This window comes from Giraffa tippelskirchi, chromosome 9 (assembly GCF_054371585.1).
Source record: "Giraffa tippelskirchi isolate mGirTip1 chromosome 9, T2T-mGirTip1v1.2.pri, whole genome shotgun sequence".
NCBI classification, from domain to species: domain Eukaryota; kingdom Metazoa; phylum Chordata; class Mammalia; order Artiodactyla; family Giraffidae; genus Giraffa; species Giraffa tippelskirchi.
Window position 1 is genome coordinate 84,852,312 of NC_137283.1, and position 17,382 is coordinate 84,869,693.

At 38.5% G+C, this 17,382-nt stretch overlaps 1 protein-coding gene and 1 pseudogene across 1 annotated transcript in view; both read left to right on the forward strand.

The window, feature by feature from the left end:
* LOC145521682 (uncharacterized) overlaps positions 1–17,382 on the forward strand; it is a 253,574-nt gene that overhangs the window by 136,750 nt on the left and 99,442 nt on the right. The window lies entirely within an intron of this gene.
* Positions 290–4,310, forward strand: LOC145520847 (protection of telomeres protein 1 pseudogene; annotated as a pseudogene).

Here is a 17,382-nt window from a genome sequence, read left to right on the forward strand (position 1 = left end):
TCATTGGAAGGACTGATGTTGAAGCTGAAACTCCAATACTTTGGCCACCTGATGCAAAGAGCTGACTCATTGGAAATGACCCTGATTCTGGGAAAGATTGAGGGCAGGAGGAGAACGGGATGACAGAGGGTGAGATGGCTGGATGGCATCACCGACTCGATGGACATGGGTTTGGGTGGACTCAGGGAGTTGGTGATAGACAGGGAGGTCTGGAGTGCTGTGATTCATGGGGTCGCAAAGAGTCGGACACGACTGAGTGACCGAACTGAAACTGAAGTTGGTGCCTGGCATGGAGTATAAAGGACAGGAGAAAAAGAAGATTAATGTAGTGACCCAATACAACAATGATGGGGTTCTGAAGAAGGTTTGTAACAGTGAAGATGGGGAGAAGTGGATAGATTTGGGAGATGATTTGGAGTTTGAGTCAACTGAAACTGCTGCTGGATTAAGGGAGTAAGGACAAGGAAAAACTCAATCACATCTTTGGATTTTGTCTGTAGGTATTCATGGACAATGTTGCTAAGAGGGAGTAACATAGAGAAGATTTTTAGAGGGAGAGTTTGTTTTGGACATGTCAATTGTGAGGTGTAGTTCATGTGGACAGTCATGTGGATATGTCAAATTGGCAGGTGAATACATGAACTTAGGTTGATTATACAAACTGGAGAGTAACTATCATATGAATAGGACTTAAACTTGTGGGAAGAAGTCTTTTAGAAAGAAGGCGTGGTTAACAGATTGAGTCAGTATTTGGTGACTGAGTAGTGGAGAAGTCACTTAAGTCTCCTGGGAAGGAGGAAAACCTGCAGGTGTGATGTTAGAGAAAACGGGACTAGTAGGGGGTTGGCTAACCTTGCTGGATATTTTGTGCACTGAGATGAAGACAGAATATTCATCACCAAGTTTGGCCACATGGAAGTAATGGGTGAACTTGACAAGAGCAGAGGTGCTGAACTGGTAGAGCCAGAATTCCTGTGGTTAGAGATTCTGACTTGTGATATTACTAGAACAAAGCAATTTATTGAAATTGACATCAATTGGTGAATTTTCCAAGACTTCAAGTCTTGTTTATGGACACTGGTCTTTTTTTTTTTTTTTCATGACGTTAATCAATGTCTGTTCTCACAATGATCCTGAATACTCCAGTTGCAATGATAGAAACTGGCTTTAAAAAATGAAAAATTCTCATATGTATGTTTACTTATGAAATTAAACATTTAACCAGTTAGTTGAAAAGTTCAGAGTTATGAAGTCAACTGTGCTTGGAAACAAATTAATTAACAAAATGAGGAGGAGCTTCTCCTTGTGGTTTCAACAGTGTATATATTTGTAGGTATAAGGGAATATCATTTTCAAATATGCTTGCAATTTATAATATCTGGGGAAAATATTTATAATTTACTCTTTCAATACTTGGCAGGTGGAAAGCCTCAGTAAATAATTTTGCTTTTATGAACATAAAATTTTTTTCATCAAGACAGTAGTTTAAACCTCCCACTTGCTGTGATTGGTTTTGGGTTCCTCTGCACCCCACTGGCAAAAACCATGGCAGGGTGTCCACAAAATGCACAGACATTCTCTGTAAAGCAGGGGAGAAGCCAATATTTACTGTTTAAGCTTACCATTTTCTAATACTGAGAGCTAGAAATGCTCAGAATTCAAACTCATCACAGCAGGTGTTACACAAGGAGGGGGAAGAGAAAACCATCATATATTAATTTAGCCTGTTGAACTCCCCCTGACACACACAATATGTTGTGCTGTTTCAAATATATGTTATTTTCCTGCCTGTAGCAGTCCATCTGTTAAGGAAGGGTTCTTTAAACACTTTAGTTGAAAAGAAATAAACTTCAACAATACATTTTCTAACAGCTTTTTTTGGTTCTTGTTGATTTTATGGTGGCATTCAAAATAATACATCAGAAATACTTTGCAAGCAAAACTCATTTTCTGCTTTTGTCCTTTAAAGAGCTCAGCTTCTTGGCACACAGCAGAGCGCAGCAAAATGTTTTAGAGGAAATAAGTTGTGTAGGTGCAAAATATCCCTACATCAGGGGGTTGATGATTGCTGTCTATCTGCCAGGTAAAATTCATATCCCTATTATGAATATGAATCTTTTTCTCAAAATGGGTATGTTTGTAAAGGTGTTTTTATTAGCTTCTGAACAAATACATGTTTTCAGTACTGAAAAATATTGCTTTAGTTAAGTGTGAAATTACATTATTAAACATATAATGCAGATTAAAGTGAAGGGATGTGGCCCAGTGTGTCTCCCAGTACAGACAGCATATGTAGGGATTTCTCCTTATGGATATGCAAAAAGGACTTGAACCCTATAATTTCAGAGGGTAGACTCTTCTTTCCCCTTTTTATTTCTATAAATACATTTCAGGAGATTTATTTTATAGAGACCTACACTGTCTGTAGATTTGGTTCTATTTATTAAATTCAACCATTCTAGGAGGGCATTGTCTTCAGAAGAGTTATCAGTGTTTTCCTAGGAGGATCCACTTTTCTTAACAAATAACCCACATATCATGTAAAACACTATTGCAAAAAGATAGAAATACAAACTACTCCAAAGGCATTTCCAACAAAGGCTTCTACTTACCCTTACATTCCTCCTCATGTTTTTCTCTAAATCTCTGACTGTTTGCCTGTCTGCATTTTCTTCCCCCTGATCATTTTCAGCTGAAGTAGAGCAGACAGTAAAATCATAAATTCTGTTTGTTTCCTACTTGCAGCTGCTCATGCAGTTACACTGCGGGCTCCTTTTGAGGTGTGCCAGTCGAAAATCTGAAAACTTCAATGATTTGTTTGTAAACAAATTGCAAGTCATTTGTGGATTTGGCCACTTAGGAAATGCATTGAAATAATGATTTATAGCAGCTGTGATAAGGGCATTGATACTAAGCAGAATAAATGTCTTATCATTTCTTAATGGAAAACCTGAAGCAATTTTCTCATAATTTGAGCACCTAAGTGTTGAATACATTATCTTAATCCTCACTTCATTTCTTTTAAATTGAATAGTACATTTTTTCTTGTTGAAGTGCATTTGTTCTTATATTTGCCATTGAAAGACTTAATGATTTATGAGTATGTGGCACCCAATATCTGGAATCTTTTAAATTAATTCAATAAGACCATTACATATAGTTTCTTAGTTTTCATAGCTTTTTTTTCCCCTAGGAGATTAAATTGCATGTGCATGTTAAATTGCTTCAATAGTGTCCAACTCTTTGAGACCCTATGGACCGCATACCAACAGACTCTTCTGTCCATGGGATTCTCCAGGCAAGAATACGTGAGTGGGTTGCCTTGCCCTTGTCCAGGGGATCTTCCCAACCTAGGGATCAAACACACATCTCTGAGTCTTCCTGCATTGGCAGGTGGGTTCTTTACCACTAGTGCCACCTGGGAAGCCCCGGGAGATTAAGGTAAGCCAATTTAAATTCTAATGTCATCTGAAGGCTCCTATTCACCACATGGAGATAAATAAAAATAGCAGCTTAACTTCTCTGTTCTTCACATCATATAATGGTGTATTTTGTATATGGGGGTTTTGGTTACACCCTCTTGCAAAATCTTATCCAGATCACCTTCATGTGGAACTTCTTGCAGTGAATGACACTTAGTACAATAAAGTTTAACAGATTGAAAGAGTCTTCTGAGTTTATATGACCTCAGTTTAGCTAAAGATCAAAGGGAACGAAAAGTAGCTGTTCATTTTGAGAAAAATAATGGTATTCTCTCACTTTCAAATGATTGTCTAATTTTGATAGAAGGAGGTACGCTCAATGAAATCTGAGAACTCTCAAACAAGTTCCATAGAATAATTCCTGTGAAATCTGGTCACAAAGACCTGGAAATACTTGACCTTTCAGCACCATTCCTTATACAAGGAAAAATACATCACTATGGATGTAAACAGTGTTCTAGTTCGAGACTGATACAAAATCTGAATTCCCTAGTTGATAAAACTTTGTGGATTCCTTCTTCTGTAGCAGAAGTGCTGGCTATTGTACTCCTCCAACATGTGTTTATGATGACATTCACTCTTGACAATGGAATGGGAGTATTCAAAACTTACCTCACAAATTCTGAAAAATTCTTCCAGATTCCAGCATCAGAAGTCTTAATCAATGATGACCTTCAGCAAGGTATGGATATAATCATGGATATGTTTTACCCTCCAGGAGCAAAAATTGATGCATATCTGTGGTATAATGTTGCAAGCAAAATGGAGCAGCAAATTTGCCATCAGATTTTTGACATCACAGTTGCAGCTGATGTTATCCAATTTTGACATTCAACTTAGCATATGCAAAATATTGTAATTTTAGAAAACATTACGATTTTCTATGAGATTGCTATAGAACACATGAAAGAGCTAGCTCTGTAGTTTATTTTCCTTTTTAAACAGTATTATTATTATTTTTTTCTTTTACAAATAGACATTGTGTTATCTTAAAGCCCTCTTGTAAGTTAAAAATGTTCCTGTGGCTCAAAATCTCCAGTATGACGGTTATGAGGGATATCAAAATGAGATACTGAATAAATAAGGACTGTGTTTTCACTTAATCTTTACTCTTCTCCTTTTGAGAAGCTATTTTGTTACGCTCCCCTAATAATTGGAGTAGAAAATGGCAACCCACGCCAGTATTCTTGCCTGGAAAATTCCATGGATAAAGGAGCCTGGTGGGCTGCACCCCACGGAGCCACAAAAAGTCGGACATGACATAATTACTGAGCTCAAGCACAAGCAACTTCTCCATAAACATGGGTGTTCAGAGGCGTCACTTCTGTTCTCCTTTAGGGTGAGTTAATACACTTATATTATCTTTGTGTTGTCCCCTATCAACTTTTTAGGACACAGGTAACTTGAAATTCATGGACGGTTTCTCGTTTTTATTAAGACTAATTCATCCCAGTCATTTAAGGAGCTACCAGCTCCTTCTCTTTCTCTAAGAATGCATCCAAGAAAGTCTTGATGCAAACGGCTGGCCTCATGAACAAAGGGACAAAATAATTAAAGAACAAAAACAGATGTGTCTCCATTGTAATTTTTGCTTTGTTTTCAGTTTTCCCCAAATTGACCATTTTGGAGAAACAATAATAATGACAACAATAAGAACAATGTGCATATACACTGTCAACTACAGATTGGCACTTGGCCTCTACCTGTACAAGGATTAAATCATGTGCTGCTTTGGCTGCTGATTTTCAGCACTCCCTGTAAGGAGTTTATTTTTGGGGGCTCCAAAATCACTGCAGATGGTGACTGCAGCTATGAAATCAAAAGACGCTTGCTCCTTGGAAAAAAAGCTTTGACCAACCTAGAAAGCATATTATAAAGCAGAGACATAACCATACTGACAAAGGTCTGTCTAGTCAAAGCTATGGTTTTTCCAGTAGTCATGTATGGATGTGAGTGTTGGACTATAAAGAAAGCTGAGTGCCGAAGAATTGATGCTTTTAAACTGTGGTGTTGCAGAAGATTCTTGAGAGTCCCTTGGACTGCAAGGAGATCCAACCAGTCCATCATAAAGGAAATCAGTCCTGAAAATTCACTGAAAGGGCTGATGCTGAAGCGGAAACTTCAATCCTTTGGCCACCTGGTAGGAACAACTGACTCATTGGAAAAGACCCTGATGCTGGGAAAGATTGCAGAGAGGAGGAGAAGGGGGTGACAGAGGATGAGATGGTTGGATGGCATCACCAACTCGATGGACATGAGTTTGAGCAAGCTCTGGGAGTTGGTGATGGACAGGGAGGCCTGTCGTGCTGCAGTCCATGGGGTCGCAAAGAGTTGGACATGACTGAGAGACTGAACTGAACTGAACTGAAAGAAATTCAGGGTGTAGAACAGAAATGATGCACTCTGTGCTGGAGAAAGAAAATGGCAGGACAGTTCCTCAGATAAGTCAACATTTTTAGGAGTTGATTTTATGAGCCCAATTCTTCTATCTCCTCATATGTACTAAAATCCTTCATGATGGCAGCTGTTCCTGTGACTAGCAAAAGCTTCATGAGACTAGCAGAAACCTTCTGAAAAAATATGTACTTGATTGCATGTACCCTCCTTTCACCAAAATCACATATATACCGACCTTCTCCCTTCCTCTCAGAAGCAGTTTCTCAGAGATAACTGAGGTGCTGTCACATGGCCTGCAGTCCTCATTTTGCTCCCAAATAAAACTAAAACTCACACCTCTCATGTTGTGCATGCTTAAGACAATGATACCTCAAAGTTATCATCAGCATCTCTTCTATTTGACCCCATTTTAGAGCAGTTTTTAAAACAAAAATCAGTTACTCTAAGATGCAGTCACCATGAAAATTGAATTTTCTGTTTTCCCCTTTGTAAAAAAGAAACACTGGTTTGTTTCTTTCCTGCTGTGGCAAAATTCTGATTCAAGCCAGATAACTCCATGAAGTTAGCTATTGCTTGAATGTTTTCTTTAATTTAATAATAACAAAGTCTTGCTGTCATTCAGTTTACAAAGTACTTTTGAGCCTTGCATCAACCTGGTGAAATAAGCAGGGCAGATGAGTTATTATTCTCAGTGGCATAATTAAAACTTGAACTCAAGTCTTCTGACTCTAAATTCTGACTCAACATGCTATAAAAATGTGACCTGACCCAATGCATCAAAGCATGAATGAAGCAGATCTGTCTGCTGTACAAGCCTGTTTCCCAGAGCTCACTGTGATCCAAAGAGCCCCAAGGAGACCAGAAAGGTGGCTGTGAAGAGGTTGCAACTTTCACTGTTCATCGCATCCTGTTTCCTGCCCTAGCTTATATAACCTTCTAGTATTCAAAATCCGTGGTAGCAATGTGGCCTGAATGTCATTCTCTTCCATGTTTTATCCATACCATAAGAATACCAGTGGATGAGATTTTATAGAGAGACAACATTCCAAGCGTTTGTGCTTAGCAATTTGTTTACCTTATGAGACTGCTTTTTATATTTGATGTTCTAAATATAAAGGGATACTCTCTCTGAAAAACAAGTAATGCCGAGGCCAAACTTGGCTACAGATCATGGGATTTTCAGGGCTTCCCTGGTGGCTTAGTCAGTAAAGAATCCGCCTGCAATGCAGGAGACCTGGATTTGATACCTGGGTTGGGAAGTTCGAGGAAATGGCCTTGGAAATCCCACAGACAGAGGAGCCTGGTGGGCTACAGCCTATGGGGTCACAAGCGTTGGACACTACTTAGTGACAAAACTACCCCCATGGGATTTTCAGACAGTTCCACTGAAATATATATATATATATATATATATATATATATATATATATATATATATACACTAGACATTGTTCTTTTTTATTACATGTGATCTTAAAAGAAAATTTTATTGAGCTGTTGAAAATCCTGGAAATGTAGAAGTACTTCCTCTTAGGCATCGTTTTTCTCTTCCTCTTTTTAAGCTAATAAAATATCACATTATGAAAGCAGTCTGCTGTATTCAATATGAAGGAAAGCAGGCATTAGGCAGATATATGGGAACCAGGAATGTACTGAGAGCTGGCTCACAATCTTTCTCTACAGAAAAGGAAGAGTGCAGTCCAGTGTCTCAGGGAGTTATCTTGTAGAATAGCTGCCTTGATCTAGAGAGGGGTTTGACCCAGAGAGAGAAGCTGAGTCACAATGTGGGTAAGAGCTTACATTTCAAAGTTAAACATACAAGTCTTTAATCCCCAAATCTATGACTTGCTACCTGAGTGAGCTTGTGCTCGTTACTTAACTTCTCTAAGTATCTCTGGGAACACACACACATATATGTACACCTACATACATGCATTTTGAATAGGACATACATTCACACAATTCAATAACGAACACTATGTGAAAGAATATGCAATTTAAAATTGATTTTTTCTTACTACGTCTTAGGTAATGTGACAGACTATACCTTCCTTAAATTAAGGAGGATTGGCATCTTAGAGTCTTAATGTGGAAGTAATACAGTGGAATCCAGAGGTAAGATATAAAGGAAGATTTAGCTTCCTTCTGGTTCCTGTGAGATGCTTGCTCTTGGAATCAGCTGCCATGTTGTGAGGAAGCTCAAGCAATCTGGGTACAGAGGAACCTTCATGACCTCTGGCTCCCAGCCCCATCTGAGCTTCTAGTTGACAGCCAACTCCTAACTGCCAAGTGTTGTCAAAAAGTCAAACTGAAGTGGCTATTCCAGCCCAACTCAGGTGACATCAGCTTGTCTTGCATGGAGTAGCAATAGCCTGTGGTTGCTGATACCTGCCCAAATTGCAAATTAGTGCATAAAAACAAATGACTATTGTTTTAATTCACCAAATTTGGAGTGGGTTGTCAAACTGAAATAGGTAATTGAAAGTGTTAGTCGCTCAGTCCTGTCCAACTCTTTGTGATGCCTGACCACACCCTGCCAGGCTCCTCTGTCCACGGAATTCTCCAGATAAGAATATTGGAGTGGGTAGCCATTCCCTTCTCCAGGGGATCTTCTCAACCCAGGGATTGAACCCAGGTCTCTTGTATTACATGCAGAATTTTTACTGTCTGAGCCACCAGGGAAGATTGTTAGACATACAATCAAAGATAAATCAGACATATAATCAAGGATAAATCCATAATTGATTTGTGTTATTATGCATATTTTTTCTAATTGAAAAGAGAAAACCTTCACTATTGAAAATTAGAGGGCTAATTTAAGTCCAACAGAATCACTACTACAGATTTTCAACTATTCAATTTTTTTTTAGTTTCACGCATGATAAAAAACTTAATCTGCAAGCCTAAGTGGGGAAATTTATATAGATTTCTCATTGCACTTAGAGACTATGTTTTTCAGATTTCTGTTGTTATTTAGTCTCGAAGTCATGTCTGACTCTTTTGCGACCTCATGGACGGTAGACTGCCAGGCTTCTCTGTCCATGGAAATATCCAGGCAAGAATACTGGAGTGGGCTGCCATTTCCTTCTCCAGGGGATCTTCGCAACTCAGGGATCAGGAAGGTGGTTTCTTTACCACTGAGACACCAGGGAAGCTGCTAGATTTTCTATTAGCATTCATAGAACTTTATTGTTTTCCCTTTTAAATAACATGTAAATTTGCATGTTGCTTGTAACTTCCTACACTTTTACATACATTGTATCCTTTGACACTGAGAATGACACTGTGAGGTAGGTCTTATTTTCCATAATTTTTAAGTGGGGAACTAGAGGTTTGAAGAGGTTTTGAGAGAAAAGCGTCACTGGGTCAGGTTTCCTTGATACAACACATTCCACCAGGCAATTCTTTATAAGCAAATAGACCCGATAGTAAAACAAAGCTGGGTGTAACAAAGCAGCCACCCCAACCCTCTTCACCTTACTTCACCTACTTTATGATCCACGCAGAGATTGAAGCCACAGAAAGGGATGGTTTGAACTAACTTCTCCATAGCAACATTCCCATTACTCCACTGTGCAGGTAGCAGCTCTTCACACAAGATCTCTTCAGTTACTCTGTATCTTTCTTTATTTCCTTCCTTATTTTGTTACTCTTCAAAAGTAGCCTCCTTCTAGCTCTCTTCATATTTTCAATCTCCTGATTTTTCACATGAAGCCTAAGCTACTTTTCAGTCTCTCCTATATTATTCTGCAGAAAAGTTTCAGACTTCCATTTCAGTTAAGATTATAACCTCTAAGAATTTTCCGTATGAAAGTGTGCCAGCAGGACCTGCTACTGATCCCAGTCAAAACTGCATTCTCTCTTATTCTGTTTATAATTCTGTTTTGTTATGCACATGTTTGTTTTAAACTCATAATCATTCTTTTTTCATTATAAAAGTAATCTTTGTTATATATTATTATAAAACAATTTTATTTTTATAATTTATATAAAAATTATAGAAAACAAGCAACATATAATGAGAAGGATGAATCACCCATATTCCATTTTCCGTATCCTACTCTCCATCAATCATCCATTACCCTACCCAGAGATAAGTGCAATTAGTAGTTTGATAAGCATCCTTACAATGAATTTCTGTGTATTTACATACATATTCACATATGTGTGCATAACTCTTTTCTTGGATAAATTGTGTAATAACATATCCTTCTGTGAAACTTTATATTTTCATTAAAATTTGTGTCTTAAAACTCTTTTCGTAGCATCCCATTTAGACTTCTCATATTTCATAGTGACTGTAACAACTTATATTTCAGATTGTATATAATCTTATATAAAATAAAAGTTCTGGAAGGATCTGAAAATCCATTTGTTCTGAAATCCAAATGAAAGGGACAATAAAATCATCATTTGGTGGTGAGTAGGATAAAGAAGCTATTGTTTAATTCATGATAATGAATATTTATTTAACTTAAAGATGGTTAAAAATAGAGTCTCCTATGTATATTTTATAAGATAGATATGTTATAGTTTATTTAAAATCTATGTTTTAAACCAACTTCTAGAATTTGCTCAAACTTATGCCCATGGGATCGGTGATGCCATCTAACCATCTCATCCTCTATCGTCCCCTTCACCTCCTGCCCTCAATCTTTCCCAGTATCAGGGTCTTTTCCAAGGAGTCAGCTCTTCACATCAGGTGGCCAAAGTATTGGAGTTTCAGCTTCAGCATCAGTCCTTCCAATGAATATTCAGGACTGATTTCCTTTAGGATGGACTGGTTGGATCTCCTTGCAGTCCAAGGGACTCTCAAGAGTCTTCTCCAACACCACAGTTCAAAAGCATCAATTCTGAAGCCCTCAACTTTCTTTATGGTCCAACTCTCACATCCATACATGACTACTGGAAAAACCATAGCTTTGACTAGACAGACCTTTGTTGGCAAGATAATGCCTCTGCTTTTTAATATGTTGTCTATGTTGGTCATAGCTTTTCTTCCAAGGAACAAGTGTCTTTTAATTTCATGGCTGCAGTCACCATCTGCATTGATTTTGGAGCCCAAGAAAATAAAGTCTGTCACTGTTTCCATTGTTTCCCCATCTATTTGCCATGAACTGATGGGACCAGATACCATGAACTTAGTTTTTTGAAAGTTGAGTTTTAAGCCAACTTTTTCACTCTCTTCTTTGACTTTTATCAAGAGGCTCTTTAGTTCCTCTTCACTTTCTGCTATAAGGGTGGTGTCATCTGCATATCTGAGGTTATTGATATTTCTCCTGGAAATCTTGATTCCTGCTTGTGCTTCTTCCAGGCCAGCATTTCACATAATGTACTCTGCATATAAGTTAAATCAGCAGGGTGACAATATACAGCCTTGACATACTCCTTTCCCGATTTGGAACTAGCCCGTTTTTTTATGTCTGGTTCTAACTGTTGCTTCTTGACCTGCATACAGATTTCTCAGGACACAGATCGGGTGGTCTGGTATTCCCATCTCTTGAAGAATTTTCCAGTTTCTTGTGATCCACATAGTCAAAGGCTTCAGTGTAGTTAATAAAGCATAAATGGATGTTTTTCTGGAACTCTCTTGCTTTTTTGATGATCCAGCAGATGTTGGGAATTTAATCTCTGGTTCCTCTGCCTTCTCTAAATCCAGCTTCAACATCTGGAAATTCACAGTTCATAAACTGTTGAAGCCTGGCTTGGAGAATTTTGAGCATTACTTCGCTAGCATGTGAGATAAGTCCAATTGTATGGTAGGTTGAACATTCTTTGGCATTGCCTTTCTTTGGGATTGAAATGAAAACTGATCTTTTCCAGTTCTGCGGCCACTGCTGAGTTTTCCAAAATTTCTGGCATATTGAGTTCAGCACTTTCATAGCACCATCTTTTAGGATTTGAAAATAGCTCAAGTGGATTCCCATCACCTTCACTAGCTTTGTTCATAGTGATGCTTCCTAAGGCACACTTGACTTCGCATTCCAGAACATCTGACTCTAGGAATGTGATCACACCATCGTGGTTATCTGGGTCATGAAGATCTTTTTTGTATAGTTCTTCTGTGAATTCTTGCCACCTCTTCTTAATATCTTCGGCTTCTGTTAGTTCCATACCATTTGTGTCCTTTATTGAGCCCATCTTTGCATGAAATGTTCCCTTGGTATCTCTAATTTTCTTGAAGAGATCTCTAATCTTTCCCATTCTATTGTTTTCCTCTATTTCTTTGCATTGATCACTGAGGAAGGCTTTCTTATCTCTCCTTGCTATTCTTTGGAATTCTGCATTCAAATGGGAATATCTTTCCTTTTCTCTTTTGTTTTTTGCTTCTCTTCTTTTTATAGCTATTTGTAAGAACTCCCCAGGCAGCCATTTTGCTTTTTTCCATTTCTTTTTCTTGGTGATGGTCTTGACCCCTGTGTCTTGTACAATGTCACGAACCTGTGTCGATAGTTCTTCAGGCACTCGGTCTGTCAGATCTAATCCCTTGAATCTATTTCTCACTTCCACTATATAATTGAAAGGGATTTGATTTAGGTCATATCTGAATAGTATAGTGGTTTTCCCTACTTTCTTCAATTTAAGTCTGAATTTGGCAATAAGGAGTTCTGATCTGAGCTACAGTCAGCTCCCAGTCTTGTTTTTGCTGACTGTATAGGGTTTCTCCATCTTTGGCTGCAAAGAATATAATCAGTCTGATTTCAGTATTGATCATCTGATGATGTCCATGTGTAGAGTCTTCTCTTGTGTTGTTGGAAGAGGCAAGAGGAGGGGAGGAATGAATTGGAAGATTGGAATTGAAATATACACATCACTATATGTAAAATTCCTATTGCATAGGAACATGGAATGTTCCAGGTTTGCTATGACCAGTGCGTTCTCTTGGAAAAACTCTATTAGCCTTTGTCCTGCTTCATTCTGTACTCTAATGCCAAATTTGCCTGTTACTCCAGGTGTTTCTTGACTTTCTACTTTTGGATTCCAGTCCCCTGTAATGAAAAGGACATCTTTTTTGGGTGTTAGTTCTAATAGGTCTTGTAGATCTTTATAGAATTGTTCAACTTCAGCTTCTTCAGCATTACTGGCTGGGGCATAGACTTGGATTACTGTGTTATTGAACGGTTTGCCTTGGAAACAAACAGATATCATTCCTTCATTTTTGAGATTGCATCCAAATAGTGAATTTGGGAATCTTTTGTTGCCAATGATGGCTACTCCATTTCTTCTAAGGGATTCTTGCCCACAGTGGTAGATATAATGGTCATCTGAGTTAAATTCACCCGTTCCAGTCCATTTTAGTTCTTTGATTCCTAAAATGTCGAGGTTCACTCTTGCCATCTCCTGTTTGACCACTTCCACCTTGCCTTGATTCATGGACCTAACATTCCAAGTTCTTATGCAATAGGAATTTTATATATAGTAATATGTATGTTTCAATCCCAATCTTCCAATTCATTTCTCCCCTCCCCTTGCCTAATGGTAACCATAAGTTTGTTTTTTACATCTGTAAGTCTATTTCTGTTTAGTAGACACATTTGTATCATTTTTTAGGATTACGCATATAAGTATTATCATATGGCATCTGCCTTTCTCTGTCTGACTTGCTTCACTCAGTATGACAATATCTAGGTCCATTCATGTTACTGCAAATGGCATTACTTCATTCATTTTATGGCTAATATTCCATTGTGTATATGTACCGCATCTTCTTTATCCATTCCTTTGCTGATGGACATTTAGGTTGCTTCCATGTCTTGGCTATTGTAAATAGTGCTGCAGTGAACATTGGGGTGCATTTATATTCATGTATTTTGAATCTGTGTTTTTGTATACATGCCCATTTATAATTGCTATATCCTCTTGGTGAGTTGGTCTAGAAACTGATACTTTTCTCAGAGATCTACCACTCCTGCTGCCCCACAGTTCTGTCTGAGAGAAAAGAGTTCCTGTAGGGCAAAACAGTGAGAGGAAAGAGTGAGAGAAAAAAAAAATATATAGAAATTCCTTCCAGTCTTCAGCGACAGGAGCCTCCAGTCTAGATTTTCTCTTAGGGCTTTGATGCCCGTGCCACCACAACCATCACCACTGGATAATTTATGAATGAGATTGTGTTTGGGACAGTGCAAAAAGAAAAAAAAAGGATGTCCTCCTATACTTTCTGGCTCAGAGGGACTTCCTGTCCCAAGCTACTGGCCAGAAAGGCAAAGTTTCCCTCAGGAATTTGTCTGTCCATGCCCCACTGCCCAGTTTTGCAATGGAACTCTCTGGCTTAAAATCAAGATAAAAGATAGGGGGAAAGGCTTTTAAATTTAGCCCCATTACAGATTATTCTTCACCATTTGCTTTCTCAGTCTACCGGTTAATGGTAATTTTTCAGAATCTCGTTTAGTTGCTTTTTGTATTTTGTCCAGAAGTTTTAGCTGTAATCAATGGGAGCAATGGCCTCTGGTAGATTTATTACTTCTTGACCAGCAGTGGAATTCAAATAATCTTGCCTTATGATGATAAATTAGGATTCATATATATATATGTGTGTGTGTGTGTGTATGTATTAATATAGATAATTCTAAAGCCCTTTTCTTAAACACTGTATTTCACATCTTACATGTAAGGTATAATCTTTATTTTTACATATTTTATGCAAAATGAAAAGACTTGTGACCTATGATTTCTATTGTGTTACCTGGAAATAGTCGAAAGAGAACAAGAGCTAGAGTAAGAGAAAAATCAGTAAATGGAAAAAGAAAGAGAGAAATTGCAATAGATAGAAGGATAAGTAGATGTGAGTTGGCTTGCATCATTAGAAATAAGTACTTGTCATATTTCTCAATTAGAGTTCAGGCAGGGAACAGATGTTATACTCAGAGAGTAACTAAAAGAAGTTTAATGACGGTACTCTTTCCAAAGGGTTAGGCAAGGTAAGAAAAGTAACAAGTGATGCTGAAATACAAAAGGACTCACAGTCAGCTGAGATCCATTCCCATCCCTGGACATGCAATTTACTGGAATCAGTGACCATAGCTAGAGAACTTCAGCCACTTCTCTATACTCGTAAGGAAGGAATTAGATAGTAAATATTCTGTCTTGTGTTTCCTCCTGCTCTTTTATCTGCTACTAGTGTTTCTTGAATAAACTCAAACAGATGCCAGACTCAAGAGAGCCTGGATAAGACAGCTTATGGATATCACTGCTCAGAACTCAGAGTAGGTTAGAAAAGAGTAGAAAGTGGTTATAGAAAACAAATGGGGGATATCGACTTCTTTTGCCCATCATTTTTCATTCTTATCTAACAAAGGGAAATCATGTCTGTCTTATTACAAAGCAACATCTCTGTAGTCTTAAATGGAAATATTAGGACCAACTGTGCCATTTAGATATGATAGAAGAAAAAAAGTGAAGTGAAGTTGCTCACTTGTATCTGACTCTTAGCGACCCCATGGTATGTAGCCTGCCAGGCTCCTCCATCCATGGGATTTTCCAGGCAAAAATACTGGAGTGGGTTGCCATTTCCTTCTCCAAGAAGAAAAAAAAGGAAGCATATTTAACTTACATGAAACATAGCTTCTATAGTCCCCTCTTTTATAATCGATCTCAAGGCTAAATTGACAAATAACTTTTTTCTTTAAGGACTCATTCTGTATTTCTCTTACCCTCTGCTAGCATGTTGACTGGTTGCATATTTAATCTGATGGGATGATGGAGCTTTTATTTCCAGAAGATCCAAATCCTCAGTAGTCCTGTATTTATTGGTTATGTTATTCTCCATTATCCACTGAGCATAAAAGTACTACAAGGTGACCCAGTGAATCCCCTGGACTTCGGAAATAGTTACCCTGGAATCTTAATGTGCAATTTCCCCTTGACAATAAGGATAATCTTCATTTCTAGTGAAGTGGTATTATTTTTTACCAATTGTTTTAACAGCACGAGAAGCTGTAAATAACCAAGGGACATTGAAATTGGTAGAATATTGCTCCAAGGTGTCCTGGAACCTCTGAATGTGTTAGGTTACATGGTGAGGGGAATTAAGGTTGCAGGTGGAAGTAAGATTGTGAATAAACTGACCCTAAAATAGAAAGATTATTCTGGATTATCTATGTGAATCCAGTGTCAGTTCAGTTCAGTTCAGTCACTCAGTCGTGTCCGACTCTTTGCGACCCCATGAATCGCAGCATACCAGGCCTCCCTGTCCATCACCAACACTCGGGGTTTACCCAAACCCATGTCCATCGAGTTAGTGATGCCATCCAACCATCTCATCCTCTGTCGTCCCCTTCTCTTCCTGCCCCCAATCCTTCCCAGCATCAGGGTCTTTTCCAATGAGTCAACACTTCGCATGAGGTGGCCAAAGTATTGGAGTTTCAGCTTCAACATCACTCCTTCCAATGAACATCAAGGACTGATCTCCTTTAGGACGGACTGGTTGGATCTCCTTGCAGTCCAAGGGACTCTCAAGAGTCTTCTCCAACACCACAGTTCAAAAGCATCAATTCTTCCACGCTCAGCTTTCTTCATTGTCCAACTCTCACATCCATACATGACCACTGGAAAAACCATAGCCTTGACTAGATGGACCTTTGTTGGCAAAGTAATGTCTTTGCTTTTTAATATGCTATCTAGGTTGGTCATAACCTTCCTTCCAAGGAGTAAGCGTCTTAATTTCATGGCTGCAATCACCATCAGCAGTGATTTTGGAGCCCCCCAAAATAAAGTCTGACACTGTTTTCACTGTTTCCCCATCTATTTGCCATGAAGTGACGAGACCAGATGCCATAATCTTAGTTTTCTGAACGTTGAGCTTTAAGCCAACTTTTTCACTCTCCTCTTTCACTTTCATCAAGAGGCTCTTTAGTTCTTCTTCACTTTCTGCCATAAGTGTGGTGTCATCTGCATATCTGAGGTTATTGATATTTCTCCCGGCAATCTTGATTCCAGCTTGTGCTTCTTCCAGCCCAGCGTTTCTCATGATGTTCTCTGCATATAAGTTAAATAAGCAGAGTGACAATATACAGCCTTGACGTACTCCTTTTCCCATTTGGAACCAGTCTGTTGTTTCATGTCCAGTTCTAACTGTTGCTTCCTGACCTGCATGCAGGTTTCTCAAGAGACAGGTCAGATGGTCTGGTATTCCCATCTCTTTCAGAATTTTCCACCATTTATTATCATCCACACAGTCAAAGGCTTTGGCATAGTCAATAAAGCAGAAATAGATGTTTTTCTGGAACTCTCTTGTTTTTCGATGATCCAGCAGATATTGGCAATTTGATCTCTGGTTCCTCTGCCTTTGCTAAAACCAGCTTGAACATCTGGAAGTTCACGGTTCACGTATTGCTGAAGCCTGGCTTGGAGAATTTTGAGCATTACTTTACTAGTGTGTGAGATGAGTGCAATTGTGTGGTAGTTTGAGCATCCTTTTGCATTGCCTTTCTTTGGGATTGGAATGAAAACTGACCTTTTCCAGTCCTCTGGCCACTGCTGAGTTTTCCAGATTTGCTGGCCTATC